This window comes from Hetaerina americana, unplaced genomic scaffold, assembly GCF_022747635.1.
Source record: "Hetaerina americana unplaced genomic scaffold, ioHetAmer1.1.p SCAF_75, whole genome shotgun sequence".
Lineage (NCBI taxonomy): Eukaryota > Metazoa > Arthropoda > Insecta > Odonata > Calopterygidae > Hetaerina > Hetaerina americana.
The window spans coordinates 1,134,052-1,149,201 of record NW_027287372.1 but is presented as its reverse complement, the minus strand read 5'-3'; the positions used below and the strand labels follow the sequence as shown (position 1 = coordinate 1,149,201).

General features: G+C 42.7%; 1 long non-coding RNA gene across 2 annotated transcripts; it reads left to right on the top strand.

Moving 5' to 3' along the window:
* Positions 1-6,857: 6,857 nt before the first annotated feature.
* Positions 6,858-7,880, top strand: LOC139697392 (uncharacterized). 2 transcript variants are annotated; one of them, XR_011702778.1, is made up of 3 exons: positions 6,858-6,990; positions 7,618-7,726; positions 7,815-7,880. It is a non-coding gene; the product is annotated as an uncharacterized lncRNA (long non-coding RNA). The 2 variants fall into 2 exon arrangements; XR_011702779.1 differs by lacking the exon at positions 6,858-6,990 and adding an exon at positions 7,114-7,534.
* The last annotated feature ends 7,270 nt before the right edge of the window (positions 7,881-15,150 follow it).

The following is a 15,150-nucleotide window of genomic DNA, read 5'->3' as shown; positions in this document are numbered from 1 at the left end:
GAGAAAAGTTTTAAATTTACTATTAACAAATTCACCCCCTTTATCGCTCTGAATTTTCAATGGTTTGCGTTCGCGAAATATAGCCTTAAATACTTCAATTATCTCCTCCGGCCTCTTTGTCCTCAAAGCTTTCGCCCACGCAAAACGGGAGAATAGGTCTATTATAGTCATAATGTAACAGCACCCGTTGTTGTATTTTTTCAATCTTCTCAAATCATTCAAATCGCACTGCCAGCACTCATCAATGTAAGTTACGTTATAGTGATTTCTGGGGAACCTTTTCCTCACCGGTTTGTGTCGTGTATATGCCTCTTGAGATTCTAACCACTCACGAATCACCTTTCGGCCTATTCCCGTAGCTTTATATAATTTTTCAACCGATGAAAACCCGGCAGGGTGCTCTGGGCTATTATATATGTTCTCAATCACGTCGTGTCCCAATCCGGACCGTATGTCTTCGGTTTTCTTACGCGCTCGCTTTTTCTCGGAATTTTTCTTGGAGACGGTAGCTGTTGTTTTCTTTCTCGCGATAGGTTTCGTTTTTTTCTCGTTGACGTTACGCTTTCCATTCCCCCTAGCCTTTCGTGTATGCGTCCCCATGTCGAGTCTAAATCTTTATTCAACCTTTTCACTTCTGCCAGAGTTTTTCTCAATGCGGGGATTTCCTCTCTCTCGTCAGCAACTCGTGACCTCGTTGGTGTTTCTACCAAGGACTTGACTATTGGAACGTGTACGGGGGAGTTTATATCTGAGACGGCGTCAAGGTATTTATCGAGTATTCTTTTATACAAATGCCACTTATCAATATCCTTTATACTTTTCTTAACCAACACACCTTTCATTTCCTTGTCCAATGTACTCAACCTAGCCTTTACACGACTTCGATCAAAAACTTCCGGAGTCACGACTAGCATCTTACGCAGGCTCATTTTCCCAGCAGGCTACCGATGAAACGCTTAAAATTGATCCCAGCAATAATGGTAAAAAACCACCTTTTTGTACGAGCAGCGCACGTTTCTTCTTCACACTCGCCCCCCGCACAGCTAACTTTCTCAACGTGTTACGATGCTTGGATAGTTTTTGTTTTAACCTATTATCTATCTTATGGTTCCCGTTAAGTGTATTCAAACAACAATCGCAAATGGCTTTGATCAACTCGTCGTCCGAGGTTTTAACAATCGCAGTGCGAAGTTTTGGTTTTGCCGATTTTAAGACGTGGAGCAAATGTTTATTGTTCTTCAATCTTTTCATCGTGTAGGGACATGTAAACTACAGTTGCCCCGTCTTTAGGAAATATTTTCGTTCTAAAACGAAACCTCTCGTCTGAGTCCTGACCAAGATCCAGAACCAAATAACCGAATGGTTGTTGCGTAACTTGTTTATATACCCTCTCCAATTCCCCCGATTTTTCCGGATACACCTGCCTAGCCAAGTGACCAAATTGCGACCTATCTCTAGGATTCTTAAAGACAACGATATACTTGGAATTTAGCGAGATGTTTCTCGCTTGCGGGTTTTGATAAAAAATATTCTGCGTAATTAGGAAAACCGAAATGTTAAAGTCATGGCTTCCTCTAGTGAACAGTTTAGAGACGTCTTTGCTATAGGCCCCTTCGCTCATTAAATCATAAATCACGTACAACGTTGGCACACCACCAAATTCTTCGAAAGGCGGTATTTCGGTTCGAAATTGAACGGGTATTCTAATGCTTGGTTCACTTCCAGGAGCACAGCACCATACTATTTCACGTATCGGGCTATTCACCATATAATCTAAATTTTCCATAAACTGCGTGACAAATGTGGTTTTCCCGCAGCCTGAGGGACCCGCGCAAATACAGGTACACGGATGCTTCCAGGCTAACGTCATGGTTAACACTGAAATTTAGATTAAAAATATCTTTCTTTTATAATTTCAATCGCCGTTAAAAGCAACATTATGCGTTCGTTTTCGTGGAATTTTATAGTGACCCCACGCAAACGTTTTTATCCCGTCTTCACAAAGGTATCGCTTATCGTCGGATGCATTCAGCGTGACTTTATTCATCTCCATGGTGTAAATATTATGCATTTTACTCCGTATCACGTTCATTTTTCGAAATACCACCGAGTTCTCCCGGAGACATTGTACATAGTCGTTAAACTTTAAACCTTTTTCCTTAACAACTTTCGTTATTCCTTTTGCTTTCTTCTTTTCTTTACCTCCCTCTACCTTGAACGAATAAAGTTTACTACGTAATCCGACAAAATGTGTCATTAGGTTTCCATCGCATTCGTCCTTGAATTTACCAATTACTTTTTTATTTTGTTCAGAAAAGCAAAAGTGATCCTTTGGATAATTCGACGTGTCAAATGCATCTAGGTTCCCCAGAAAATCCCTATACACATCATCCGTTTTTATTTCATATATGAAGCTATCAGTATCGGTGTAGGCGAGGGATATATTTTCCCCGTATTTCGGAAGCATTGTTCTATAATGAAAGTTATACATTAAAGTCTTACTCAAGTCCAAGACACAGAAACCTATATATATAGGTTTATTCATTTTTATGACTGCCTTCCGCATGTGAATGGCAACTAAACACTCGTGAAAAATCGTCCTATCCAGAAATGTTGACTTATTAATTAGTTTTTGTAGTCTTTTTTCGTTTACCACTAATTCCATATTCATACGTTTCCTCACGTTCTCCATTGTTTTCCCAAATACTGCATTGTTCATCAGTTTATAGAAATCCTTCTCAAAATCATTGACTGCCATTTTTCTTTTCTCAGTGTTCAAATCAATATAGGTCTTTAACCAAGGTGATTGACTAAACCTGATTACTCTATGTACCTTCTTCAGCACCAGTCCTAGTTCTAAAGCTTGTTTCAAGTTTACGTAATGAATTACATATTTACTCTTATTTTCGAGAGTTGTTAGCAGTTTTTTATGTTTACCGCCAGGTGGTGTCTTGTTTTCCGGGCAAAGAGGGAGATCTGAATGTGTATCGTGTAGCCTATGTGGGTACTCAAGATCAACTTCGAGAATATATCCAGTTTCACTGTCTTCGGGAACATTTTCAACGTTTAAATCATCAATTTCTGCCTGTGTTAACCATCTAAATTTACCGTAGGGAAGGGGTCTCGAAAGGGCCCACCCATAGAGATTGTTAGCGTCTAGATATGTCAAATAGGTTGGACCTGAATCTGGGTCATGACTTGACATGTATCTATTGTTCGATTCGCAGTACCTTTTACAGCATTGTGAAATTCCTCCTCGGATGCCGTTTTCAATCATTAGTATCATGTCGTAGTCAGTCAAAAGCTCTAGTTCTATTTCAGTGTATTTGAGCATTGCATCAAAAGTTAAACCTGGAGCAGTATAATACCACGCAGGATCTAGTTTATACGCGCTGTAGCATACGTCACGAAAATTTTCAAAAACATCAGCTAAAAGGGTCACGTCGCTTTTCAGATAGACATCGCTGTAATCGCCGAGTGTTTCACATTCAAATGCGTCCCAAACATTTTCTGCATGCTGATAATCTTCGTCAGATACATATTCATCGGTCAGTCTGTTGTAAAAATTCTCCTTTTCCGGGAGCAAGGTTTCATCGAGTTTATTCAACGAATCAGTGTAATCATAGGGATAAACCCCCTTTCGTGTAACTAAATTTGTCTTTTCACCGAATATTGTGCTTGTGCATTTAAACTCTGTTAAATTGGCAACCAATGAAGCTAGAGAGGTAGGCATGAATCTAAACGTGTCAACAAACCGAATTTTGAAATTTTCCGTGATAGACTTAGAAAAAGATATATATTTTTCTTCAGAAGTTGGAATTATAAATATTTCCCTGTCATCATAGTTAAGCTCTCGTACGATGAAATGCCCATCATATGATGAGAGGTTATGAATAAAGATTGGAAGGAAATTCGGCATTTTATATTGAATGTTACAAAAATACTGCGCAGGTCCTCTATACTTTCCTGTCAAATGATCATGTTCTCTAACTTTATTCTCCTTCAATTCTTTACCACAAATGTGACATGCGTTTGCAGTTTCAAAATCTGAGTCTTCCTCTGGAGTGAGAGGATTCATTAGAATAATATTTTTGTAAAGTTTACAAACTTTTTCAGCTTCTTCTTTCATCCGTAAAATGAATACCCTAGCAGCATTGGGACCTCGGTACAGGTATGGGTCCTCGCATCCCTCAGGTCCCACTACGATGTAACTAAAGCTGAATGGGGTATGTCTCTGCATTAAATTAGTATAGGATGAGTAAGGATAAGGCTCGCAGGTACTAATATTTTCCAGAAGACATTCAAAGTCAGCGTAAATGACAAAAGGTACCCGAAAAGAATAATTTAAGTTTGTGAATTGTAAACTTTTATTGTCCTCGTCAGGTAGAATGATTTTACTCGGCTCGCCTGTACCTTTACATAGCTGTTGATGCTCTTCTAGCCTGTGCTCACTCTGGTAATGTGTGAGGCAGCGTTTGCAAGTGAATATTCTATTAGAATGCTTTGTAATTTGGGGGTGAATCAATTTATCAAAATTCCTAATCCAACAATAGTGAGCGGTTGTTTCGTTGCTAATGTAAAGGAGGTCGCGATGATCCTCGAGCTCATGATCTACAATTTTTAGTGGGTACACGAGGTTCTTATCTGTCAGACCAAAAACGTTGATTGAAATATTATTGACACGTTCGAATTTGGGAATATCTTTCAGCTCCACCGGGTACGCGATGCAGTCCCAATTGTAACCCATATGGCATGCTCGTGTCTTATACTGGGAAACTCTTTGAGGATCCTTATCGATATTTTTGGCCCAAATGGCATACTTAAAGCAGTATTGATCATCATTTCTGATATTGATAACGGATTTAGTATTCCTAATTTTTCTGGGCAGCTCAATGAATGTTGATCCTCGAAATGGCGTGTACTTGTTTATTCGCAGTTCTAAACCTAGCACATTTGATAAGGCCCATCCTGAACCTTTAGCTTGAAATTCGGACTTTTCTTTTAAAAGTTTAGAAAATGTCTCATTGATTACTTCCTCAATTTCATCTGCTAACAATAACCTGCGATTGTTGGTTTTGAAGGAAGCGTTCATTTCATCCCTCTCACCCTTTTTGAATTTGCAAATTAAAACAAGATTGAATTTAATGGCACTATTTTCCACTATTTGATCATTTATCTTTTCGATCAACTGAGTTTTGATGTTATTGAGAAATGAGATTACGTCCTGTTCACCATCTTCCACGGGAGTAATCCAAAATGTTTTCAGTCTGGAACGAATAGCTGATTCAATTTCATTGAATCCTCTCCCTATTTGCTCGTTGATTTTAATCCGGTGCGCGTTGGTATTCTCATGAGGCATAGCCTCGTCAATGTCATAGAAGATTTCACAGTAAGTGCAAAATTTTCTTCCCTTTGCCTTATCCAGCGCATTTTTCATTCGATTATACGTCCCCATATCAGAAATGTTATCGTCATCAAACACTATTTTCATATATATGTCACTTAATGCCTGTTCTAATTCTTCCGAATTGTGATAGCTACCAGCATTGTAATTTTCTAGAATTTCTTGGATAGAGGGCATGATTAAAGGTTCTTTGAGCTGTTGCTGAAATAAAATAAAAAAATGATAAGTATGAAAAAATACATTTTCATCTCATTACATTAAGTGCAGGATCTAGAGGTAGAAAAACCTCGTAACGAATATCATCTACTTCATAACCCCGTTCGAACAGAAACTCGTATTCTTCTGCAATAGTATATTGCTCAATATGATTAAACGTAGTGCGAGGTATTGAATCGGATAAATGGTACAAGATTATGTCAACTTTACTCTGCAAACAATGTCTAAATGAGATACCCGGTGATTGTCTCTTCTCCGTCTTAACGAATGCGCTTTGAACAATATATTTTGATAACTTTAATAATGATATTTTATATAGTGAATTTACGTTAGACATTGCTGTATATATATTACTACTTCTGATTAGTTAACAAACTATGCAATCCTATTGATAAAATCAATTATATATGAATTTCTTTTAGGTATTGCATATACCCTAAGAAATTAATGCGATTATTAATGATATGTACTTACTCCTGACGTCAATGAATACAGCTGATGATTCGGGAGGTGAAATCGGTCCGTAATAGCTCTCTAAGCTGCTCTGGAGGAAATGGAAACTTAACTCTCAGAAGTGGAGTTTTATAGAAATAAAAGCTAATTCCCTCAGCGGAACACCCGTGCAAGAAGGCCACCTAGTTAGAATCAAGTAATGTCATCATCTGTGCATGTGCTGGTCTGGATGTGGATGGAATTAACTAGTTCAACCATTTGAATTATCCACCGACGCAACCTAAGCATGTGCCAAGGTTTGCGGAGTTGGCAGCTTCTACTGAAAAAATGCAATGCTCAATGCCGAACATCCGCGCAAGAAGGTTACTTAGTTGAAATCAAGTAATTTCATCATCTACGCATGTGCTTGGATGGAATTGACTAGTTCAGGTATTTCCTTTCAATTATCCTTCGACGCAACCGGAGCATGTGCCAAGGTCTTTGGAGTTGGCAGCTTCTAATGAAAAAATGCAATGCTCAATGCCGAACATCCGAGGACATGCAAGGAGTTGTTATTGAAAGAGATTAAGGAGGATGAGGAATCTCTCAAGGATGTTGGGATATGTTCAACGAGTGAGGTCAGCGGAGTGAAAAAAAACCCACTCCACTATCCGATCTTGCTTAATGCAACCTCCTCCTCTAACTTCCTAGTTTTAGCACGTAGCATGATGCTCTACAGAAGCGTTCCTGTATATAAACCCTCAGCTTTGAGTCTCCATCATTCAACACCTGGCAGAGATCTACTACCGTCGCTATTATCCGCTCTCCTCTGATCATCGCCGCTCATTGCCGAATTGCCGAATTGCACCATATTCCAGTCTTGTCACCACTCCTGCACCAAAAATCATCATCATGGAGGCTACTACTTCTGCTTCTGGGTAATTATGACTTAGAGATAATTAACATTATTTTAAATGTTATTTGAATATGGTTGAGGAGGGGTCTTAAATATATATATTTATCATATTAAAATTTTCAGAATTTCCATCATCACTAGGAAACTACACCCGTTTGCAAGTACCCCTATGCCATGCTATGAATGCCCTGCTGGATATGATATTAGTGCTGTCCAGTGGGATATAATTCCTAAGCGGGGGCGGGCTTTAATACCTTGCGGATTCTCCCTTGAAATCCCCAAAGGATTTTACGGGAGACTCGCATCCCGCTCTAGTCTTTCGCTGAGGTATGGGATAGAAGTTGGGGCGGGTGTAATTGATCCTGATTATAGGGGGGAAATTAAGGTTCTCCTCTATAACCATAGTGATGAGGATTTTTTGGTGAGAAGAGGAGCTAGAATATGTCAAATCATCCTTGAAAGAATCGCTACAGATGTTTCATTTGTAGTGTCTGATGACGTTACCTCTAATAGTAACCGAGGACAGGGTGGTTTTGGCAGTTCTAATCACCCTCCAGTTAATTGATGTGAGTAACGATTAATATATATATATATATATATATAAACATATGATTTATTGTATACAAAGTTTTCGTTTTTACCTTTGTAGGATGGAGTCCACCCCCTCAACCACGACGCTTAACAGCACCCCCACTGTCAGCGTCACCACCTCCACCTCAACGTCACCCGAAGCGTTGACCTCTTCATCAACTTCTGTGGTAGCTTTTTTAACTGGTTATATCAAATTTTAATAATGCTCGAAGTGTAATTAATATCTACTGACGGTACCTATTTTTATTCTGGCAGGCTAGCATCCGGGAAAGATTCTTTCGGTTGCAGGAGGAGGGGTCATTTCTGAAGGAGGATTTGGAGGAGGAAACCCGCTACCGGGTGGAGAAGGTGGAGATGATGACCACCCGATTCGGGGAGGGGGTGGTGGCGACAATCTTTTTTCGGGGGAGGGAGACGAAACTTTTTCTCCCCCGAATGTTTACAATGACGGTGGGGGAGGTTATGATTTATAATTATAGCCAAGAAAAGTTTTTTATATGTAAAAAAAATAATCAAATAAAAATTATTTGAAACAAAATGTTCGTTTTAATATATATTATGAATTTCAACAATTTTGTATCCCTATTCCTTAGAGAAAACATTATATATTTGGTCCACCTATTTGGTATATCAAAGTTTTAGAAATTGGGAATGTTATACCCTTATGTCTGGTATCGTACAGAATTTTAAAAATGGTACCTCAATTAGGGATTTTTCCATACCCTTAGTTTTCCAAGGGTAAACACTTATAATTTTACGGGTAATTCAATGCGGAATAGATAACTAAATTTTCCCTGATAAACTTTCAAATTTAAACCATATTTTTATCTAGAGGGTTTTTTGTAAACGCCACCGCCTAATTCTTATCCTTTCTTTTAGGAATAGTGACCTACCTATTTGGTATATCAAACTTTTAGAAATTGGGAATAGTAAACACTTATGCTCGGTATCATATAGCATTTTGAAAAGGGTACTTCAGTCGGAGATTTTACTATACCCTTATTACCCTAGGGTGAACCCTAATATTTTTACGATTAATTCCACGCGGAATCGGTAGCCAGCTGTTTTCTGATAAACATTCAAATTTAAATCATATTTTTATCTCTTCAAACAACGGAGTTATTGAGCATAATTCCCGAAAATTTCGGCTTTTTTGGCCATAGGGCCAAAACCACTGGTCCGATCGGTCTGAAAGTTCTGGAAAATACTCAGTACGAGAGTACTGAGTACCCCCACGGTGCTCAACCCGCTAAGGGGTACATAAGGGGTGTCCTTTCGACAATGATATTCCCGTACCCTGAAAACCCTTGGATACCCTGGAAAGGGTCTCCGGTTTTCTCGCCGGGAATCGAAGGCGGGCATTGAGAGTGACCCATCTTCACATTTGCTCGCTTCTAGAGCGTATAGAAAAAATGAAAAAAAATCCGAAAAGCCAATTTGGCTAACGGGTCATACTTACCCCCACAGCTTTTGGTGTTAGCCCCACGGAGGAAGATCTCATCTGGAACCCTACACGATGATTAGGTGGGCCTATAGACCGGGAATATTTACCGATCTGCTGGCGACCTAACGCCGATCCGTCCCCTTTATATACTGCGTAGAAAGTGTGGTGGAAAGGGAAAAAGCCGGGATGGGCGTTTCCCGGTTAACGCAATTCTACTCTCTCTTCATGCCCTCCGCTTTAAATGTCAATTTCCGAATAGGAGAAGGAGACTGATTAATAGGTATAGAATGAGAGAATAGCAAAGCGGAATTGAAGAGAAATAGCGGGAATTTCAAAAAATTAGGTCTTGAGAACTTTAATTAATTTTTACGGGCTTATTTAAAGTGCTATCAAAAAAATAATAAGGACCTTTTTAACATATAATCACGTTGTCTTTCCATTATTTTTGTTTATTTGTTGTTATCGTTATTATTAAACGAGATATTTGATAAAATCTATATATTGTCCAATATAAAGAGGACTCTTTAAGGCATTAATCTGAAGTATAATTACCTCTTCTTTCACTTGGCAGCGTTTGTTGTACTCTACAATCGATAGTTCTGGAGATATAAGAGGCGATGGCCCTGGGTCATGATTTTTCCTGCATGGGTTGGGTTGACGTTGTACAACTAGATTGCATATGAAGGAAAAATGCTCCCTCCCCCCTCTTTCACGTGACGTTATTTGTTTTTCTCTACGACCGATAGTTGTTGATGTATCCGGGTTTGAGTTTCAAGGTGAAACTTGCGCCAGGATGATTTTTCCTGCGTGGGTTGGGTTGACGTGATGCAATTATATTGCCTGTGAAGGACAAATGCCCCCCCTCTTTCACGTGACGTCATTTGTTTTTCTCTGCGACCGATAGTTCCGGGTTGGAATGTCAAGGTCAAACCTGCGCCAGGACAAACATTTTCCCCCTACTAACACGTGTCTCCCGATGCCCTTCCTGTGTATCCATTATCGACTTTGGTCTGGCGATCAACCTTCCTTTCGTCGGCACGCCCTCGGTCATCAGAGACTTTTCGTCCGACCATTTGCCGGTCCTTTTTCACTTCCCCCTCTCCTCTCCTCGTCTTCTTCCCCCACCTACCCCATCCTTAACCTGGGACCTTATTCCTGCTTCCCTGGCAGACGTCTTGGAGCCGTTTGCTCCCCTTTCTTCCCCCACTCCTGCGGACCTTGACCGCCGAGCAGAAGCCGTTTCGGATGCCTTTGCAGAAGCGAAACGCCGAATAACGAAATTTATTCCTCCCATTTCTGGGAGGAGATCGCGTCCCCTTCCACCTCACATTCTTGTGATGATCAAAGCACGAAATGCCACCGGTCGACTGTGGCAGAGAGACCGATTGCCTTGGGATAAGTCCCGATACAACCGCCTCGCTGCTCACGTCAGACGGTCCATTAAGGCTTTTTCTTCGCAGGAATGGCTGCGTCATGTTTCCTCCCTGTCTTTCGAGGATAACTCCCTCTGGAAAATATCCAAGTCCCTTCGCCGCAACCTTAAATCTACCAACCCTCTTCTGAAATTAATCGACCAATTAATTTTCGATCCGACTAAAAAGGCGGACATCCAGGCTGCCCACCTGGAGTCCACCATGGCAGTCGATCCCACCCCCTCCCCAGCTGATCGTAGAAACCAAAAGTTTTTCAAATCCCTTCCGTTGAATCCCCCTGATCTCCCCTTGATAACGTCGGCGGACGATATCAAAGGGATTCTCACCTCTCTCCCGTCCAAAAAAGCACCCGGTTTTGATGGTATCACTACTCATCAGCTTAAACTTGCCGCCTCCGTTCCCGTGTTTCCCCTTCTTCTTTCGGATTTGATTAACCATTGTTACCTTGCTTCCCATTTCTCATCCTATTGGAAAACAGGGAAAGTTATCCTCCTACCGAAGCCTGGGAAAGACCCTTCAATCCCCGGTAATTGTCGCCCGATAACTCTTTTATCTAACTTGTCCAAAATTTTCGAGCGAGTCCTGACTCTGCTCGAATCGCACGCGAGAGCTCATGGCATCTTCCGCCCGGAGCAATTCGGTTTCCGATCTCGCGTCTCCGTGCCGCACCAAATACTTCGCTTATGGACACGGCTTTAATCTCCGTCGATCCACGGACGCTGTCTTTCTCGACATCGCCCGTGCGTTCGATAGAGTTTGGCATAACGGTCTGCTTTACAAATTGCACCTTTCGCACTTTCCTCCGCCCCTCATCAAATTGATCGCCAGTTTCCTAGTAGTAGTAGTATTTTTGTTTATGGGGTGCATCGACGGCTGAGGTCATTTTGCACCACGTCGAAACTTTTAAAAACCACAGTTAAGGTTTAATAAATAAATAAATAGATAAATATTAAAAACAAATGACATCGACAAGAATAAAATTACCACGGCTAAAGTTGCCTCATTAGGCCAGTTTCCTTTAAAAATAATAAAACCTTGCTTAAAGAGTTGGGGTCATCTCCTAATATTTGTTCCAAATCTCCGCTTACATGGAACTTTTCTCTGGCCCTTGTATATTTTTGGCACTGCGTAAGAATATGATTCATTGTAAGGGGCAGGTCGCACTCATTGCAGCGCGGTTGCACTTTTCCCTCCGTGAAGAGGTACGAGTGTGTGAGGGCAGAGTGCCCTATCCTCAAACGCGTAATCGTCACGTCTTCCCTCCGAATCTTTCGGATTGAAGAGGGCCATGCCGAAACAACCGGTTTTATCTCCCTAAGTTTATTATTTATTAGGGACCGCCAAGCTTCTTTCCACTGTTTCAGGACATTATGCCGCAAAGCGGCCTTTATGTCCTCCACCGGTACCAAAGAATGATCGGACTCATTTTGGTCCAGGGCTTCCTTCGCTGCTTTGTCGGCTTTTTCGTCGCCAGGTATTCCCACATGACCAGGAATCCACATAAAGGATACCCTGGTCCCCTTTCTTTGAAGGGATAAGAGGCTATGGTGGATCTCTTGGACTATCGGGTGCATTGATGAGAACACCGAAATGGATTTTAGAGCGCTCAACGAGTCCGAACAGATGAGAAAAGAGCCGTTATTATCATTTAGGTGTTTTAGGGCGGTTCTTATGGCTGACAGTTCGGCTGTTAATATACCGCAAAGCGTGTTCAATTTTTCCCTCACGACTCCATGGTAGCGGGAGACGACCGCATAAGCACATGCGGACTCCGACTTCGACCCATCGGTGTAGACCAGTACGAAGTCCGGGTGCGATCCGAGGAAGGCGTTAAAGAGTCCTAGGAGGTCGGAGATGTAAGGGTTTTGGTGGGCCCTTGTATCGAAGATCCACCCCGAAACAGACAACCACTCCAGAAGCGCTATATCCCTCGCGTTAGCCCTGGCGACCGCTCCGGTCCAGCGGAGCGGCGTCCCGAATGTGTGGCTCCGTGGGGGGTGGGGAGGCCGAGGGACGAATTATTAATTATTATGGAGGAAAAACCCTTTCCACCAACAAAAAGATCCCATCCGGACTCGGGCGGGGGAGAACAATGCATAGGTGCTTGCGAGCGGTACCTCATAATGTCATGTGCTAAGGAAGGTGAGACCTTGAAAAAGGTCTCTCCTTTCCTTATAAGGAGAGTTTTGTCGCAGATAGTACCTTGGGACCCAAAGAGCGTCAAGAAACTCAGGGACGGTACTCTTCTTATAGAGACATCTAATGAAAAACAAAGCAAAAAATTATTGGCAATGGGAATGCTCCATGACATTCCGGTAAAAGTTGAGGTGCACCGCACTCTCAACACTTGTCGGGGAGTCATCAGCCATTACGACCTCCTCTATGACGACGTCGACGAAATCAAGAGAGAAATGTTCTCTCAGGGAGTGACGGATTGTCGTCGACTAACGACAAGGCGCAACGGCGAAAATATTAACACCACGTCCGTGATTTTGACGTTCGCTCGAGATAGGCTGCCCGACAAGGTATTCATTGGATATGAATCGGTCCCAGTGAGGCCGTTCATTCCAAATCCCGTGCGTTGTTTTCAGTGCCAACGTTTCGGCCACGTCGCGTCGCGCTGCGAGGGCCAGGCAACCTGCCCGCGCTGTGCCAAGGACGCGCACGAGGATAGACAGTGCTCCTCGGAAGCTCTTTGCGTCAATTGCGAGGGTACACATCCAGTATACTCCCGTGATTGTCCGAAGATGAAAGAGGAAAGAAAAATCATGGAGATAAAGACGCTGGAAAAGACATCATACTTGGAAGCGAGGAGAAAGTACAGGGCACTCGTCGCCCCAACTTTCTCCCAGTCCTTTGCTTCCGTCGCGTCTACCCCATTGCCAAAGTGCACCATCGCCACGCAAACTGACGCCCCACAAGTCACTGCTTTGGTCACGCAAAGCAAAAAATTAAAAAGCACCAAAGAGACAAAGAGTAAGGTGGACAATGAGCCACCTACTCCGGTGGGCCCTTCGAAGAAGAGCCCACAAAAAACCACCAAGGGGAACACGGCGTGAGAAGACACCTTCCCCTACACCTCCCGCAAAACCAGGGAGGCCGGAGGTTCTGGAGGACCAGAGTATCTCGGATACGGAGGTCCTGGCAACTGAGTGGAGGAGGAAACATCGCTTTAAGCGATGATTTCTTAACAACCGGTCATCTCCCAAATTTTAAAACACATTTAATCCTTTATTTATTTATTTTAATTATAATTAATTTTAATGGCCTTTTTACTGCAGTGGAACTGCAACGGTTTTTATCGGCACAAGGAGGAGCTGGCCGTTTTAATGGACGCTTTTGATCCCTCTTGCATCTGTCTGCAAGAGACGCATTTTAAGGCGACAGACAAGGGTGTTTTAAAGGGGTGCACTGTTTTTAGACTGGACGACACGAGTGGTCAACGCGCCCAAGGAGGAGTGGCAGTTGCGATTCGCGAGGCCCTTTACACCTCCCGAGTCCAACTGAAAACCCCATTCCAAGCAGTGGCTGTCACAGTGCACACCCCAGAGACGATGACGTTATGCAACGTGTATCTGCCGGAGGGTGCACCGGTAACTCGTTTCAACTTGGAAGCCCTTGTCCGTCAGCTACCTCGTCCATTTATTTTGATGGGCGATTTTAATGCCCATGATCCACTATGGGGAGGCCCATCCACCCCAAGCAATAGGAGAGGCCGAATTTTATCGAATTTTAATGAGGATTTTAATTTGTTTTTATTAAATAGCGGGGAAAAAACTCGCTTCAACAGCTTCAACGGGGAATTTTCAGCAATAGATCTTGCCATATGCTCGAGAAGCCTAGCCCCGAAGCTGAAGATAATCGTCCACAACGATCTCTGTGGGAGTGACCACTTTCCTCTTCTACTCGAGAAATTAGACCGTTCGCCAAGCACCTTCAGACCTCCGGAAAACTGGCGTATCAGCCGTGCCGACTGGTCGCTTTTTAGGAATAATTTTCATTTTAAACATGACACAAGTCTAGACGCGTTGCAAAATGTCGAGACGCTGACTTCAACGCTCGTAGCCGCAGCTACCGAAAGTGTTCCTTGCACATCCGGCACCCGTCCCTTGGTGGAACGAAGCATGCGACAGGGCGATCCGGACGAGGAAGAAAGCGTTGAATATTTTTAAAAAATACCCTACGGCAACAAACCTGGCAGCCTACCGCCAGTTTCCTTTCCAATCGCCAATTCCGAGTGTCTATTGGGGACTCCTTCTCCTCTGTGAAGAGAGCCGAAGCGGGTGTTCCGCAAGGCTCTCTAATCAGCCCGTTTTTATTCAATTTATTCGTGAATGACATGCCTGCGATGCCGCACACGTCCCTTTACATATACGCCGATGACAGCGCCATTGCCGCCACGTCTCGGGTACGCAGCGCGAATTTCAGACGCCTCAACTCACATTTCCATAAAATTCATAAGTGGATGAAAACATGGAAAATACATTTAAATGTCGACACGAGTACACATGTCCACTTCGCCCGACGCCGCCCACGCACATTCCACTCCGCTTACAGAACCATTGCATTCCGAAAGCTTCCTCCCACCGATTCCTTGGCGTCATTCTTGACGCCAAATTAACCTTTAAACCACACCTTGATCTGTGCCGTCGTAAAGCCATCGTCGCGGTAAATCAACTTCGATGTCTCGCCTTTAAAGCATCCTCGATCTCTC